General features: G+C 41.8%; 1 pseudogene across 1 annotated transcript; it reads left to right on the top strand.

Moving 5' to 3' along the window:
• The first annotated feature begins 303 nt into the window (after nucleotides 1–303).
• On the top strand, nucleotides 304–842 carry LOC311588002 (small ribosomal subunit protein uS12-like; annotated as a pseudogene). The gene has a single exon. The product of its transcript is annotated as a small ribosomal subunit protein uS12-like (transcript).
• Nucleotides 843–17,495: the final 16,653 nt, after the last annotated feature.

Genomic DNA, 17,495 nt, shown 5'->3' with positions numbered 1-17,495 from the left:
TTTCAAACAAATAAAAATTTTGGATGAGCACTGATTGCATTAGTACATATGGGTTAGGTGTTGAATCTATCAGCGCATTATCCCAGGAGAAGAGGCATACACACTTCTTGGAAAGTCTGTGCAGCTTATAAAGGTGCAATAGGGATGCTGTTAGACAGTGTAAGAACCCCAAGAGCGCCAAGATAGTCAGACCAAGAGAAGGAGATCTCTCCAGATCCTAGGAGGAGAGAATCCCATAGTGAAAGTTCTTCTGGGGTCAGTGACCTGCGGAAGGTCAATTCATCACCATGGAAGAGCAAGGGAATGAAGACCTTGATCTTCTCCTCTTTCTCTCAGGCCCACAGCGCTGGCAAGATAAGCAAATGCTGTGGTCTCCATAGCGCCAGGGAGCTCCACAGTCACCAGCAAGACCAGAAGTAGCATGATAAGCAGTACAAGAAAGCCCACGTGGGCACAGCCCTGAAGGCCGGTCCTTTGGGAGGTACCTCTCATGAAAAAATGAATTGTGCTCTAAAAAGTATGGGTTGAAGCCAAACAGCCAAATTCTACTATCCAGAAGTGTGTGAGGGGGCAGCTTGTCAAGAATGGCAAGAAGATCACAGCGTTCGTGCCCGGTGAAGGCTGCTTGAACTTCATTGAGGAAAATGCTGAAATTCTGGTTGCTGGGTTTGGTCAGAAAGGTCATGCTATTGGGAATATTCCTAGAAACTGCTTTAAGGTTGGGAAAGTAGCCAGTGTGTCTCTTTTGGCCCTATACAGAGGCAAGAAGTAAGGACCAAGACTATTAATTTTGACAACGAAAACACAATAATAAACTTTCGTGTTCTGAAAAGAAAACCTTGTTCTTGCTTTTTTGCCTCCTTATTCTTTATTTTTTTTTTCATTCAAATTATTTTAATTCTTGTTCAGAAACTTCTGCCATCTAGACAGGGATACAGAGAAGGTGACAGCCCATTAAGATGATATATAGTGTTTGGCCTTTGGAGACTGGCAGTACAGTGGAGAAGGATGACTAATGGATTCGAAGGCGCAAGTGGATGATGTCAGCTCATCTACCAAATTTGAGACATTGTGCTTGGTATTGTGTGAGGACACAAAGATGGATAATGCTCCTATCTGTCCTCGGGAAGCCTACATTCTACTTTGTGAAGGACTCTTGGATTTTAAATAAATGAAATATAGGGTCTGGGGAGATAGTTCAGTCAGTTAAGTGCTCACTACACAAGTATGAAAATCTGATTTTAGGTTCTCTGATACCTATGTAAGCAAACAAAACAAAGCCAATGGCATGGTATCATGGACCTGTAATTCCAGCTCTGGGAAGGCAGAGAGAAGTGGATCCCTGGGGCTTGACAGTCAGATAGTCCTACAGAATGGTAGGCCTTAGGTCCAGTGAGAGATCCTGTCTCAAAGTATAAGATGAGCCCACACATACACAAAAAATAAATTAAATATGAGTGGTTTTTCTATTTCCATTGAAGGATTATAAATAAAGACAATCATTACATTAGCATCCTTCTTCCATGCCTGTGAGGAAGCCCTTCTCTTAGGGTAGTGGTTCTTGGACTTGCACATGCAAGTAATTCACCAAAAACCCTTCACAAAACACTGATTTGTGGGACTAGGCATCACTCTTCTTTGTATTATTTTTCCACTTATATAAAATAGATTATTTTCTCATATAATATATCTTGACTATAGTTTCTCCTCCCCATATTTCTCCAAGTCCTTTCCACCATCTCATTCCCTCTAGATCTACTCGTTTTCTTTCTCTCATGAGAAAAAAGCAGGCTTCTAGAAGATAACAACCAGACATGGCAAAATAAAATACAATAATATAAAATCCAAACTGTCACATTAAGGCTGGATAAGGCAACCCAACAGAAGAAAAAGGGCCCTGAGAGTAGGCAGGCACAAGAATCATAGACCCACTCATTCATACACTCAGAAGTCTCATAAAAATACTGAACTGTAAGCTATAATATATACACAGAGGGCCTGATGCAGACCCATGTAGGCCGTATTGTTGATGCTTCAGTCTCTATACATTTATATGAGCCTTGCCCAGTTGATTTACAGGGACTTGTTCTGGTGTCCTCCATCCCCTTCTGCCTCTTACATTCTTTCTAAGTCTTCTTCTATGAGTTCTGAGGGGAGGGATTTGATGGACACATTCCGTTTTAGAGCTGTGTGTTCCAAGATTGCCCTCTGTGTAATATCTGGCTGTGGGTCTCTATATTTTTCCCATCTTCTGCTTGAAGTCTCTCTGATGATAGGCATCATTTCTAATAGCTTCCCAGGCAATATTGATGCTCTAGTTGCCCAGGAATCTCAGAGAAGTTATACCTTTTCTAACTTTCAATCCTGTGACTTTGCCAAGCTGTCAACTCCTGCTCATCGATGTTGGGTCCACAGTTCAGGCCTGTCCAATCAGCATCATCCACTGATGATGGACATCAACTGAGTCTTCTAGAGCTGCTCTGTATCAATGCCAACTGAGGTTACCTTGACTACAGACTTCCAATCTCCCTGCATCTCTTCTCTGAAAAATCAGCCCCGTTCTCACATCTACAGAACCTTGTTTATCTTCAGGGGAGTGTTCAAGTGCTTTGACAAGACTTAGTAACAAAAAACACATAACAACATTATTAATTATGTAAATTTTCAATTATTGAGGTTTAATGAAATAAAGTATGACACAATCGTAGAATGGTATGCCACAACATGTTAAGACTTTAGTAAAAAAAAATTATTAGAGGCTGCCGAGATGACTCAACAGTTAAAAGTACACCCTGTGTACAGGGGGAGCTGCACAAACTGATGCATCAGTCAAGGACAATGCATACAGAGAACCAAGACACCTTTTTCAGATGTAGCCAATGAACTGCTGATTCTCCATGTGAGGGGAAGAGGGGGAGACTGCTGCTGAACCTCTCATATGAACTCAGGTACCCACTATTTGGTCACTGCCGGCTAATGGGCACACAGTAGAAGGGGATGCAGACTATCCTGATGAGACATAATAGACAATTTCCAGGGATCTAGGGGAGAGAGGGGAATAATCAGAAGAGGAAGGAAAGGTGGCAACGGAAAGATAAGATGGAGGGAATACACAACCCCCCTTAAGGGAAATGGGGCATCATTCTCTTATGGTTTCTTCAGGCTGATTGGGGACAAATAAAACTTTTGTAGGGGCCCAAAGGGAGTTAATGTGAATAAATTATAATAAATAAAATGTACATCTAAAATCTGGGCAGAGGAGGGGGTTGTTACAGAGACTGATGCACCAACCAAGGACCATGCATGGTGAGAACCTAGGCACACTACTCAGCGGCAGTACATAGGCAACACAGTCTCCTCTTGGTCTCATAATATGGAGAGTAGAGACTACTTCTGACATGGCCTCTGATTCCCCAATGTGGATCACTTCCCCCTGGCTGGGCAGTTTGGCAAGCCCACAGAGGAAGAGGATTCAGGTAGTACAGATGAGACTTGATGAGCTGAGATCAGATATTAGGGGAGGAGGGCTCCCCTTTCTGAGGACTAGGAGAGGGAGGGAGAAGGGAAGACAAAGGAAGGTGTGGTCAGGAGGTGATGAGGGAATGGACTACAACTGGGCTGCAAAAAATTAAAACTGCAGAACAAGCAGTTTTCCCACTACATCGGAATAGCTCTGAGGCTGGCTGAGACATGAGTGTCTATGCACAGACAATGCTTCTTATTGGTTACAGAGTCCTTGTGATTTAGGATTAGATGTCAGTCTTCATAAGGCATCAATGAAGATTTACAGATGTCTTTCTTCTGCTCACGCAAAGAGCAAAGAACTAGCATTAATAGTTATGTGCACCCTGCACACCTCATACACTTAAAATTTTAGGACTGTATAATACATGTGAGAAATTATATGTTTTTTTTTCAGAACAGAAGAACTGGGCTTTGAAGCTGCATCAGACATGACAGGATTCATTCCTCTCAGCATGGTAGATGTGCTGGACCCTGACATCCTGCATCCTTTATGGTCCGGCTCCAGGGGCTTTAGTTGCTGTTCTCCATCAGAACAGGACAGCTCCTAAGACAGCTTTGAATGAAGTTTCCCTTCCCAATTGGTCCAGCATTTCAGACTCCTATTAAGACTGGAATTTTTTCAACATTTACAAACTGGACCACAAATCCTACTACTAGCTTGCTTAACCATTTTCCTCAATTTTATTTGGGCCCCTACAAAGGTATTATTTGTCCCAAATCAGCCCAAAGAAACCATAAGAGAATGATGCCCCATTTCCCTTAAGGGGGTTGGGTAGGTTTTTGGTTGCTTTCTTGGGCTATAGATGTTTATTTTCATTGGGAGTTGGTTATAAATCACTATTGGTCTTGTCTAAAGAGAAAACAAGGTTGGACTCAGAGATGTCTCTCTTTTCCTTTGTCTTTCTTAGGTTTGGAGATAGGAATTAAAAGGAAAGAAGGGAAATATACAAATATATAGGAATGATAGAACAAAAAGTCGATTATTGAGTCGACGTCTCAACTTAAGGCCTTAATTGTGCTCACAAGGTTATTTTTAATTCATTGATATAGAAATTTGTATATTGATACAAAATAAGTTTAATTTTGATACACTGGTATAGAATTCAAATTTAATATTTTTCTTTACATATTATATATATATATTTCTACTCTAATATGAGATATTGTACCCATACCACTCAAGTAGAATACAAGGTTTACCTCCAATACCTTGAAAGTACTATTGCAGGCTGTTTAGGATAAGTAAGTTAGACAAGTTAATTGTCAATTTATTAAATCATGGTCATGTCAATTACTAGTCTATTTATATCACAAGAATATAAGGTATAACAGATAGGTATGATTCTATAGACAGATAAGGTAAAATAGTTTGATAAGTTCTTCAAAAACCTTAGAGTCCTACAGAATATGGCATTTAAAGATGTTCTTATTGTTTTAAGGACTTTTTGATAATGAGATAATTAACTCCTGGCAACACCCAGTCTATCACAAAGAAGATGATGAACATCAAAGAACCTCTTTATGGAAATGGCTTCAAATGTGGTGAGCAAGCCACTGGGCAAAATGTCTGCATTTCAAGCACTGACAGAACTCTGCCTAAAAATAGGCAAGCTTGGATGCAGGTAGAGTCAATGGTCAAACTCTGCCAACACAGGGTAAGCATGTCAATAGTTCCTGCCTCACAAATATGTGTCTCCGATATTTTGGGCCAGAAGACTGAAGATGATACTTCAACATTATAGAAAGTTATGTGGGTGACTGTTAAGGCAGCAAACTTTCTATCTTTTTTTTTTTTTCATTTGGAAAATTGAAATGCTAACCTACACTTACTGTTTAGTCAGGTAATTAATTTTATTCATTCTCAAGTCTCTGATGGGGATGAAGAACAATTAGGTTAATTTTATAACTAATCTTAGTTGCTTAGGGGTTAAGATGTTTTTAGGTCTAGATAGACGTTTTAAGTTGATAGAGATGAGATATGATAAATATTGAATTACCTTCAGAATTACATTCAGATTCACTGAGATAGGTAAATGTTTTCTTCAAGGTTGCCAAATACACTATGAATGTAGCATTAATATAACTTCTGATTGTTTAATGGTTCGTCTTGCTCTACATAGTTTATTTTATATATGTATAATAATATAAATGTATACATAAAATATTTTTAAAATATTACTTTAAAAAGTACTCTCTGCTCCTGAAGAGCTCCTGATTTCAGTTCCCAACACCTTCATTATGCCTCATAACTATCTGTAACTCTAGATCTAGGAGACCCAACACCCTCTAGTGGTACTTGAAGGCACTGTACACTGTCATGATGCAATTTCATGTAAGATAAAACCTATCTTGGAGAAAAACTCTTCAAGACGCAGGATGTTCTAAGGAAGGTGACATATTCCATCCTGCAGGAAAGCTGCTTAAGCTTAGGAAGTAAATAATTCAAAGATATCAGGAAGTGCTCACAACTGACAAGCTCCACTAGGTCCCTCCCTCCTCCCCAATTATGTGTAAAGACTCCTGAGAGATACTCTCAGACTAGCTGTGCTCCCTGAAAGAGGCTTGGGCCAGCTATGCTACTTGAAAGAAACAAAGATAAGTTCAAGTGATCACCCTGGAGAGAGCACTCTGAAGAAATGAGCTGCCTGAAGGCTGCGCAGGGTGCTCTAGAGTTCTGGCTATCATGCATGAGTTGTGACAGATGGGGTGGACCTTGGTGATGCTGAGTTATCTCTGTTTCCATAAACAACTCCTCATCAGGATTGTAACTACCTCCAGGAAAACCATTGGTTCACTAATTTGGACTTTTGTAGTATCATTACTTTTGTCTGTCACTGCTTCCCTGTCCAGCAGGAACAGATGTGTATTCACATATCCCACAACACCTATGTGTGGTGCACGGCCATACATGCAGGCATTCGCACATACACGTAAAATAAATAAATCCTCTCCCAAAAATGTATTACTTAATAAATACTAGAAAATCAAGTTATTAAACTCTTTGCAGGATATTATGCCCTTTGAGATAGCTCTATATTATGAAAGTTAATATGCCTCGGCATCAACTGATCATTCCCAGCTGGTAGAACTATGGTCATACTTTCATTTTCTGCTTTACCTGTGTGTTCTTTTCAAAATGATCATGCACTACTTTGTAATAAAGACAAGCAATAAAATAAAACTCATTTTGAAGTACATTCACAGCTCTTTTCTAACTGCATTTAGTTTTCAAACTCAAAAATAAAATAAACACCTGCATTTGCTGTTTTCCCAGAACTCTGTAGCTCCATTAAATCCAAATGTGTTAGTTATAATTGTATTTTGCTGTGCGTGACCTCACACTCAAATTAAGAAAGGTTTAGGGATGAAAAGGTTTTCATTTTCTCCCATAACATTTCTGGAGGCAAAGCAGTGCAGAGCCAATATGACACTATGAATCCAAGGAACATTGACACTGTCCAGTCTTCTGATTCAGTTGATGGCATATGTCCTACTACCCTATAAAGTCTGTGATCATTTCTTAAATCCCACTCATTATGTCTCTAATCTAGTCAGTAAGTGGGAGAAGAGAAAGAGCAAAGATAGAACATACCACCCTTCCTTTTTTCTGGCCATGGGATAATTCTCAACCACAAGACCCTCATAGCTTCGTGGGAGGCTGGAATATAGTGTCACTTACTGGTTATAGCTGCATGTAGTACTAAAAGTGAGTATGAGTTCCACTAAGTGAAAGAATATATGTGAGCGTGGTGGCGAGGGACATGCCATGACATAGAAAAGGCCTGAACTAATTCAACTTCACCTAGTCACTCCTCTAGATGAACCATTCCTGGTAAGAAAACATCTGTAAATAGTTCCTAGTAATTTAGGAACTTTGTATTTTCACTAAACTTATACCACTGAATTGCCATTGTCGTCATCGTCACTGCTGTTCCTGTTGTTAAGAAGTTTGGGTACAGCAGTAGCGAGGGCCAGAAAGCAATGTTTAAGTGGGGAAGGACTTAAAAAAATCTTCACTCCCCCTTCATTGTCATGACTTAAAGAATCATGCTTTAGAGAAACTGAACACCAAGATCATGTAGAAGTTAAATATCCCAGAGAACCTGCTGTATTCACATTTCTTGGGTCTCATCCAAGACCTAATCTCAGAAATGTAGCTGGCTGCCACAACAGAGAAGGTCTCTCATCACCCCCAACGAAGCCATGGTGTGTTCTATAGGTGACAGGCAACTCAATGCTTGAACTTGTTTGTCCCCTGTTGAAATTCTCAGGTGTTTGTTTAGCTTACTGATTCATCCCTCTGCCTTCTTCGGCTCTCCACTTAAATATTACCTCATTATCAAGATCTTTGTAGTCCAGTCCACTAAAAGTTGTAGTTGCCTTCATTCCACGCACTTATCTCTGCCTTCTGGCTTCAAATTTATTTTTGTCATTTATGTTAATTTATGTCTAATGGCATACATGTTTCAAGGTCCTACTGCCTTTGCCATCTCTACCCTCAACTAGAAGATGAGGTCTCTGACTTTTTCTGTTTTAGGTGATCTTTGTACCTCTTGACTTAGAGTACAGCCTGATATGTAACAGTATTCTGTAAACAGTGATGCAAGGAATTAATAAGCAAGCGAACTTAAGCATCACCTCTCACAGAGAATATGGATGAAGATAAAATGATTCATGAAAAAATAAAACAAAATACCTCTAGAAGGGCTGAGAGATGGCTCAGAGGATAAGAACACTGACTGTTCTTACAGAGGTCCTGAGTTTAGTTCCGAACAACCACATGGTGGCTCATAACCATCTATGATGTGATCCGGTGCCCTCTTCTGGTGTGAAGGCATACATGCATGCAGAACACTGTATATGTAATAAATAAATCTAAAACAAAAACAAAACAGTTCTAGAGGTGCCTTGGTTATTTTCTATTACTGTGAAGAGACACTATGACCAAGGCAAAGGCAACTTATAAAAGAAGGAGTTTATTGGGGCTTACAGTTTTATACCATCATAGTAGGCAGCATGGCAGTAGGCAAGCAGGCATAGCAGCAGCTGATAGCTCACATCTGATCCACATGCAAGATGCAGAAAGAGGCAGAGATCTTACTGGGAATGGTAAGGTGTTTGAAACCTCAAAGCCCACTCCCAGTGGCATACCTCCTCCAATGAGGCCACACCTCCTAATCCTTCCTAAACAGTGCTACCAACTGGGAAGCAAGAATTCAAATATATGCCCTATAGTGGTCATTCTCATGCAAACTACAACACTGGGTGACTCAGTAAGTCTGAATTTCAGTTATGTAAATATAAGCCAGGCTGTTGTCTTGTTACAGTGAGAGACATTTGACCAGTGTTGTCACAGAATGTTCAATCTGAGAAAACTGAGCATACAGATCACCACAAAGGAATGCAAGGCAAAAGGAGAACAATCACTGTAGAGAATAGAGAGCCTTTCTTCAGGCACCATAGTTTTATAATGCTTTCAAGGGTTCCTAATAATGACAATCTGTGTGTTTTCTTCCATATTGCACCCTAGACTAGTTAGTATCTGGCACATTAAAGACATAGGACAAATAATGCTACATGGGTGAATGATGAGCAATGCCATGAGCGTCAGAGTGTTCAGAAAAATGAAGGGCTAAAAGCATAATATAAAAAACAAAGACTAAGGGATAGCTAAACAGGCAGATAAAAAGATGGGAGAACTCTAAGATCAAAGTGGCAAGTGATGAACTCACATGTTCTGTGATCAGAGGGAATGTGCCCATCCACCCACCCAAACCCTCTAAGTCAGAATCTGTCAGAAGCAGGGGTATAGTATTTTGTACTTTGACAAATTCCCTAGATAATTCTAACATATGCTATTCACCATAGTAGAGGGTAAGGGAAAGAAAACAAGTGTGACCAGGACGAGATTGGAGAAGTTATCAGCCAAAGGCCACCCTCAAACATACTTAACTTTAAGGACAAACAGTAACCATCAAATCATTCTATTTTGTTTGAGGGTTTTACTTTTTTATTATTATTATTTTTTAATCACCTGGGTGTGGTGGTGCACAACTGTAACCCCAGCACATGGAAGATACAGGCAAGTTTAGGATCATTCTCAGATACCTAACAGGGTTAAGACTACAATAAAATTCACAGGACACCATCTCAAAAATGTTTTTGTAAGCCTACCCATCAAAGGCATTACAGGTGTGGCTGCTTTGTCACATGTGTGTCAGTAGGTGGCAGAGAGGAGAGAGGCTATGACTACACTCAGTGTTCTGACCTGTGAACATCTGAATTATCAGTAGCCTTACATTCTCTGAAAAAAAAAAAATGAACCTGAGACTATCTCCAGTAAGGTACTGGAGACCCAGACAGGGAGCTAGCCTGAGATGACCACATAGGCTGAAACTGCCTCCTGGGGCAGAGAGAGAGTCAGAGACCAGAAGAACCCTGCCTGGGATAGATGACCCTTTCAGAGGGCCACTCAGGCTGGCCGGGCAAGGAGTGAGCCCCAGACAACAACCAGATTGGCACTATGGAGCCCAGCCAGAGAGCTAGCCTTAGATAACCACCAGTCTGGTGCCATGCAGGCTGCGGGGTGGACAGACCATGCCCAAGATGACCCCTGCCCAGTGCAATAATACACATGTTCAGTCTGAGAAAGTTGAGCATACAGATCACCACAAAAAAAAATGCAGAGCAAAGCTAGAACAACCACTGTAGAGAAGAGGGGGCCACAGCACTCCTGAGACCACTCCAGAGATGACCCCAGAAACTCAGAGACCCCTGGCACAAACTAAGAGGAGCAAGGAAATGGAGAAACGGGAGAGAAAGAGAAACAGAAGGATGTGGGCACAGTGAAGAGAGGCAGAACTGGAGACTCAAGGGTAGGGAGGACCAGCCTGATGTGAGTAGTTAGTGATAACCCCCGGGACCATGGTAGGGTCTTGGCTGTGCTGCAACCAGGGGCTATGTCTGGATCGGTGACCCTGCAGCAGCAAAGGTCTGCTTCCACCGAAGGCTAGGCAGATCCCTTTGGTCTGGGCTACCACCCAGGACATGTTGGTATCTGATGGTGGTACAGAACTGATCCCACCTCTTACCTGGGCATCATGGGAGATCTGGCTCTGGTGGCATGAAAGGGGGAGAGTTGATCTGTTCCTAGCCAGCTGCAGTACTCAAGAGAGAAGCCTGCATATTGTGGGAGTTGCAAGTGAGCCAGCCCTGAGGTATAAGCATGGGAAAGCTTGCCTTGCCACTAGTCTCTCATGGGGTGGCACGGACGAGGGAGAGAGATACTCTCCTTTTCCTTTGGCCCTCACCACCTCCAACAGGTAGGAGAACTTGTGCCAGGGTCTGAAAAAAAGATGAGCTGTCCCTGCCCTTCACCTGCAGCACCACTCCAGAAAGTGGGCAACTGCACCTTGCCTGGGCAGCACAGTAGAGCTGACTCTGGTGGTGGAGAATCATGAGAGTGAGAGAACTGACCATGTTTCTCACCAGCTGCAACACTCAGGAGAGGGGCCCCTGCACCTAGGCTGGGCAGCACAGTAGAGCTGTCTTTGGTTACGGGAGATGCTGATGAGGCAGCTCTGAAGCTGTGAGAGCAGGGGAACTGACTGGCAGGCTGACCAGCTCAGATAGGTCTCGGGCTCAGATCCAGGGGTTTAAATTGGCTCATCCCAACATCTATCCCACCAAAGATCTGCTGGAGTGCATGAAGGGGCTGGTCTTACAGATCCAAAACTACAGGATCTCCATGACACAGGGCAGCAACAGGATATCTGAGAGGAGATCCAGTTAGGCTGCAGGGTTTTTTCCTCTGTTGAGGGGATGTTGCAAAGGTGGAGGAGAAGAGGGGGAGAGGAGTACGATTAGGATTCATGAAGTGAAATTCACAAAGAACCAATAAACACTTTTTAAATATTATTTTAATTATTTATATTTTTGGAGTACAGTAATATAATGAAATGATTGGGGGAACTATTTGGGGATTTTATTAAGACAAGGTCTCACTCTGTCTCTAACCTAGATGATTATTATTATTATTATTATTATTATTATTATTATTATTATTATTATTATATAGCATAATGTGGCCTGGAACTTGTGCCAATCCTCCTGTCTTAGGCTCCTAAATTCTGGGATTATAGATAGCAAGATAATTCAAACATGCATATAATGTGTAATGTTCATTAATGCAGTTAATACATCAATCTCCCAAGACTTTTTAACAACTTTTATTAACATCAAATCATTATAAATATTTATAGGGTAGAGTATTATATTTTAATAAATGAGTATAATATACACAAATCAAATCAATGAAATTAGCATTCCCATCTCTTTATTGTTATTTTGTGTTATCATTCCTTGAGTGCTTCTCTTCCAGTTATTCATAAAATATACAGTAAGCTATTGCGAATTGTCTTAGGGAGGCAACTCATGTGCACAAATTTAAATTTATTGTCCCTCTCGCCCTAGTGTGAAGAAGCTGAAGGGAGAGCTAGAGCAAGACAGTGAGATCAGCCAGAAAGCTGCAGCTTCCTGGAGGGGGATTGTATGGCTCTCACCATAGAACTAGTCAAGAGCAACTTGAGGGAAAGAGGAGGTTTATTTCACCTTTTAGTCAGGGAGGACACAGTCTATCATGGAAGGGTGTGTATGACAGCTCTAAGGCACTGGAAGTGGGACAGCAGGCTGTTCAAATCTCAGCAGACCAGGAAGCAGAGAAAGGGAGAGAAAACAAGAATTGGGTCTGGGCTATAAACCTCAAGGAATGCCACACAACCACTTGCATACCACATAGCCATTTCTCTAGCTGGGCTCTCTACCAAGTGCTCAAACACATGTCCCCACAGGGGACACGTTACATCTGTGGTGGTTTGGATGGAAATGGCCCTTATAGGCTCATATGATTGAACACTTGATCCTCAGCTAGGAGAACTGTTTAGAAAGGATTAACAAGTGTGGCTTCATTGGTGGAGGTGTGTCCCTAGGGGCAGGATTTGAGGTTCCAAAAGACTCAAGATGTGCCCAGTGTGTTCTCTCTGCCTCCTTGCTTGTGAATCAAGATGTGAGCTTTCAGCTGTTACTCCAGCCTCCTACCTCCATGCCTTTACTCTGCCTTCCCCAGCTCTCTCAGACTGTAAACCCAATTAAATGCTCTCTTTTTAGAAGCTGTCTTGGTACAGTGCTTCATCACAGCAATAGATAGATAACTAATACAACATCCATACCATGAGAAGAATGATAGAGTTTAAAAACTGCAGATGATGCAAATGGTTATCCATAAAGACGGAATCAAGAAACCATCAAAAATATCCATCCGTCATGTTCTTGTACCTTGTCTCTAAGCTTTCTGAATATTGGTTTCCTTATTAGTAAAATGAGAATAATATTCCCCACATTGATGATAAGGATTCAAAAATAAAATGTAGGACCAAGATGATAGATAGCTCAGTTGATAAAAATGCTTGCCATGGAAGCATAAAGACCTGAGTTTAATTGACTCCTGGAATGCACTTAAAAAGTCTAGGCAATAATGACCAACCTGGAAATAAACATCTATGACTGCAGTATTGGCACCCATGTCTCGAGAGTAACCAACCACTATCTTATTGGATTTAAGGCCAGCTTCATAGGAAGAAATGCATGTACAGTATTGGTATATCTAGCTAATAATGTTTTCCAGGAGTAAACCTACCATTATTATTTTGTCAAACTGTCCTCTAAGTTCATATATCTATACCAAAGCTTAGTGCAGTTCTTAGACTTTGTCTGAAAAGTTTCTTTGTGCAGTAAACAGCTGTTAACAGATCGAAATGCAGAGAGTAAGTGTGTGTAGAATGCTCAACTATAAATAGAACATCTCCTCTGTCTCACTTCTTCTCAAGGCTCAGGGATTATCATGGAAGAAGGGGAAGAAAGACTGGAAGAGCCAGCAATTGGGGAGGACTATGGCAAAACAGTATCTTCTGAACATGAAAGGACAACTAAACTCACACAATCACACCAACTACAGTTGGATGCCAGGTAGTGGTGATGGTGATGATGGCAGTGATGGTGGTAATGGTGGTGGTGGTGATGGTAGTGATGGTGGTGGTGGTGATGGTAGTGATGGTGGTGATGGTGGTGGTGGTGGTGGTGGTGGTGATGATGGTAGTGATGGTGGTGATGGTGGTGGTGGTGATGGTAATGATGGTGGTGATGGTGGTGGTGGTGGTGGTGATGGTAGTGATGGTGGTGATGGTGGTGGTGGTGGTGGTGATGGTAGTGATGGTGGTGATGGTGGTGGTGGTGATGGTAGTGATGGTGGTGATGGTGGTGGTAGTGATGGTAGTGATGGTGGTGATGGTGGTGGTGGTGATGGTAGTGATGGTGGTGATAGTGGTGGTGGTGGTGGTGATGGTAGTGATGGTGATGGTGGTAGTGGTGGTGATGGTGGTGGTGGTGGTAGTGGTGGTGATGGTAGTGATGGTGGTGGTGGTAGTGGTGGTGATTGTGGTCGTGGTGGTAGTGGTGGTGATGGTGGTGATGGTGGTGGTGGTGGTGGTGATGGGTGGTGGTAGTGCTGCATGTCTTTAAACCCAGCACAGAGACAGGTGGATCTTTGAGTTCAAGGCCAGCCTGGTCTTCAGAGTGAGGTCTAGGACAGCCAGGACTACACAGAGAAACCTTTTCTTGAGAACAAAATTAATCCAGCTAGTATTCTTCATAAGGCCCTACCCCTTGACAAGGATCTATTGACAGTTGATGGCTCCTGGAAGATGGAAAATCAGCATGTGACCCTTGGTAGATCCACTATGCTCCAGTGGATATCCTCATACCCATGAGCATAATGGCAGCACAAATTGGACTGAGTGGGTTATAAGACAATTTAAAAGATAACATTAAGTTGGAAGTAGGATAAGGGTGGATCTGAGAGGAATTAGGGACAGGAGGTAAGAGAGAATGTAATCAAAACACACTGTATGCATATATGAAATGTTCACATAGTTTTCTTAATAGCCAGGCATCGTGGAACATGTTTAGAAACCCAGCACTGGAGAGGAAGAGACAGATAGACCCCTGGGGCCTCCTGACCAGCCAGCCTAACTAATTCTAATGCTTTAGGACAATAGGAGACCCTATCTCAAAAACAAGATGGCCAGTGCTCTGAGGAAAACACCCAAAGTTGCCCTCTGATCTCTACATGAATGCACACACACATATACATGCTCTCATAAACACATAAGCACACATGACCTATCCCCACAAACATATGAGCACACTCATGTATACTTACACATTAATAAGAGTTCTCAACAATGAGAAGCTATAACAAACCCAGCATCATCTCTTGACATAAAGGGCTTATCCCTGAGACATCTTCTCCTTGAAATCCTCCCCTCCTCCTGCCTCACTCTCATGCACTCATCTTGAAATGATGACTCTCACGCTCTACTTTGGCCACTCTACAGTGGATGTGCTGGAAGTCGTTAGATAGAATTTCCTTCTACCTCTAGCAATGCTAAGGTTACCATTTATACTGCACGTTAAAGCACTATCAAAGGCAATGTTAAACTCTGAGTCTTGAAGCCAATTAAGGGAGACCAGGATCATTATAGTCGTTTGTAGGGAGTTATTTTATAAAGAGATTCACTTGTCTTTACTGGTGGTCCCCTTGTTCTGAAAGGAATATAAGATGGCTTCCAAAAGTGCACATGTCACAGGAAAAAAAATAATAAATTAAAAGGAAAAAGACCAGAAAAAGTGTAAAAACCATGGGGAAAAGAAAGTAATTTCAAGCTGTGAGCTGTCTTTGAGTACCCTAGGACAGTGCTACTAACTTAGCCCTGGTTTTCTAAGAGTCGGTATATCAAGAAAGCCACAGAGACTTCTGAGATGCATGGGGCCCATCAGGCAAACATATACTAGTGCTCCAGAGAAACCCTTAATGCACAGGCCAGAGAAAGATGCTTCCCTTGGGCTGTAGAGTAAGGATTCTGAATAACTTCATAAACAGCATCTTTGTCAGCTTCCAAAGCAACCTTGAAGAATTGCTTCCTAATTGCTATATTTTGTAAAGCCCAGATTTGAGTTGGCATCATCTATAATTTAAGTGGTCTCCTTGGGGGTTGAGGACTTAATGCTGATATTTATTTCAAAGTGCTGTCTTAGTCACATGCAAGGAGAAGATAAAAATAAAAGACAGAGTGGTTTCCCAGCCTTGAGGTACTCAGGCTGTGTCTTGGGTCACTCCATGCTGATGGACATACCACAAAGACGGTGGGATCTTAGAGGAACCCATGTGACAACCCTATGGTCTCTTTCTTTTTAGAGAAATGGTCTTTCTTTAAAACTAAGGCTCAGGAGATGGTTCAGTCAGTAAGATACTTGCTGTGCAAGCGTGAAAGCCTGAGTTTCAGCCCCAGAAAGCCACATTTAAAACATCAGGAGGATGGAGCACACTTGTAATCCCATCTCTGGAAAGGCAGCAATAGAACAATCCCTGAAGCTTTCCCGCCAGACAACCTATCTGAATTAGCCATGTCATTAAGAGATTATGTCTCTATAAATATGATAGATGGAGCCCGAGGAATGACATCCAGGTTGCTATCTGGCCTCCACATGTACATATACATGCATAAATACCCATCCACACATATATACCTAAACAAACATACAGAGAGACAGAGAGAATGTGTGTGTGTGTGTGTGTGTGTGTGTGTGTGTGTGTGTGTTGTGTGTGTGTGTGTGTGTGTGTGTGTGTGTGTGTGTGTGTGTGTGTGTGTGTTAAGCTCTTTATCTGTAGCCCAGGCTAGACTGGACTGGACTCACTACTTATTCCCAGACTGGCCTCAAGCTCATGATGAGGCTCTGGTCAGCCTTTTGAATACTGGGATTAAAGGCATAATCTACCACACCTGGCCAAATAAGGATATGAACAGATCGTAACATCCGCGTGCTTGGAAGATTAGTTGGCTTGATGTCACAGCAGTGTACCAGCCAGTCACAGAATGAGTGCTCAATAGGATTAGTAGCAGATGGTTGGATAGAAGAAACATTTGCTTCTGGCTGTAGTGTAACCTTTGACATATAAAGAGAAGGCTGCTGTAAAAATATTCTGTCCACAAAAGACTCTCCAGACGGAAAGTGCCCTAAAATTAAGGTGACCTGACACAAGTCATATTATAACTAGCAAAACACTTAACCCTAGGTCTCCTCACTTCTTCTCTATTCTCCTCTCTACCAGGAAAAGCAACTGGCTTCCACTTCTCCCAGCTGGGCTCCACTTTGTTCAAGCTGACTCCTTGTATCCATTTTGAATAGGCCTGAAGATAGACTGGGGAACAGCTCTCGGTTCATGTATGAACTCCAGTTGCCAGTGGGACACTAGAAAAAAATTTTAGACCATATCCAGAATTCCCAGGACAAAAATACAACTAGTGATAGCAGCCACTGGGAAGAAAAGGGGAATATCTACAGATATGACACTATCGAATATATCATGCTATGAAATAGCTCACTGAGGGCGGCAATTCAGTCTGGGCAATACCACCTCTCCACAGCAAATCTCTCCACTCTGAATATATGTCAGGTCATGTGTCAGTGTTTGTAAAATGCCTGACTGATTGATGATGAAATTTTTAATAAATGTGAAAGACAATTGTAATTGGATGTGATGGCCTTTTCCAGGCCGTGCAGAAGGCAATAGGGCTTGATGCTAAAGATTATAAGCACTCAATTATTTAGTTTCTCGGAGTCCTCTTAATGTACAGCAATGCATAATGATTTCAGAAGGTCCATTGACTGAACAATGGGCAGGAACGCTGCCCTGGTTTCTATTAGGAGTGCATCCATCAGAGAAAGTCCTACAACACTTCAGGATGCTTATACACTGCCTGGCTTCAAAACAAATTGCTTCAGAAGCTGAAATTGCTTATTTTCAAATAATTTCCACACTGCAAACAGTAATTGGGCTCTTACTTTACCCAGAC

This window comes from Acomys minous (assembly GCF_964271855.1).
Source record: "Acomys minous genome assembly, chromosome: 17".
In the NCBI taxonomy this organism is placed as follows: Eukaryota; Metazoa; Chordata; class Mammalia; order Rodentia; family Muridae; genus Acomys; species Acomys minous.
This window is presented reverse-complemented; position numbering and strand designations above follow the sequence as displayed.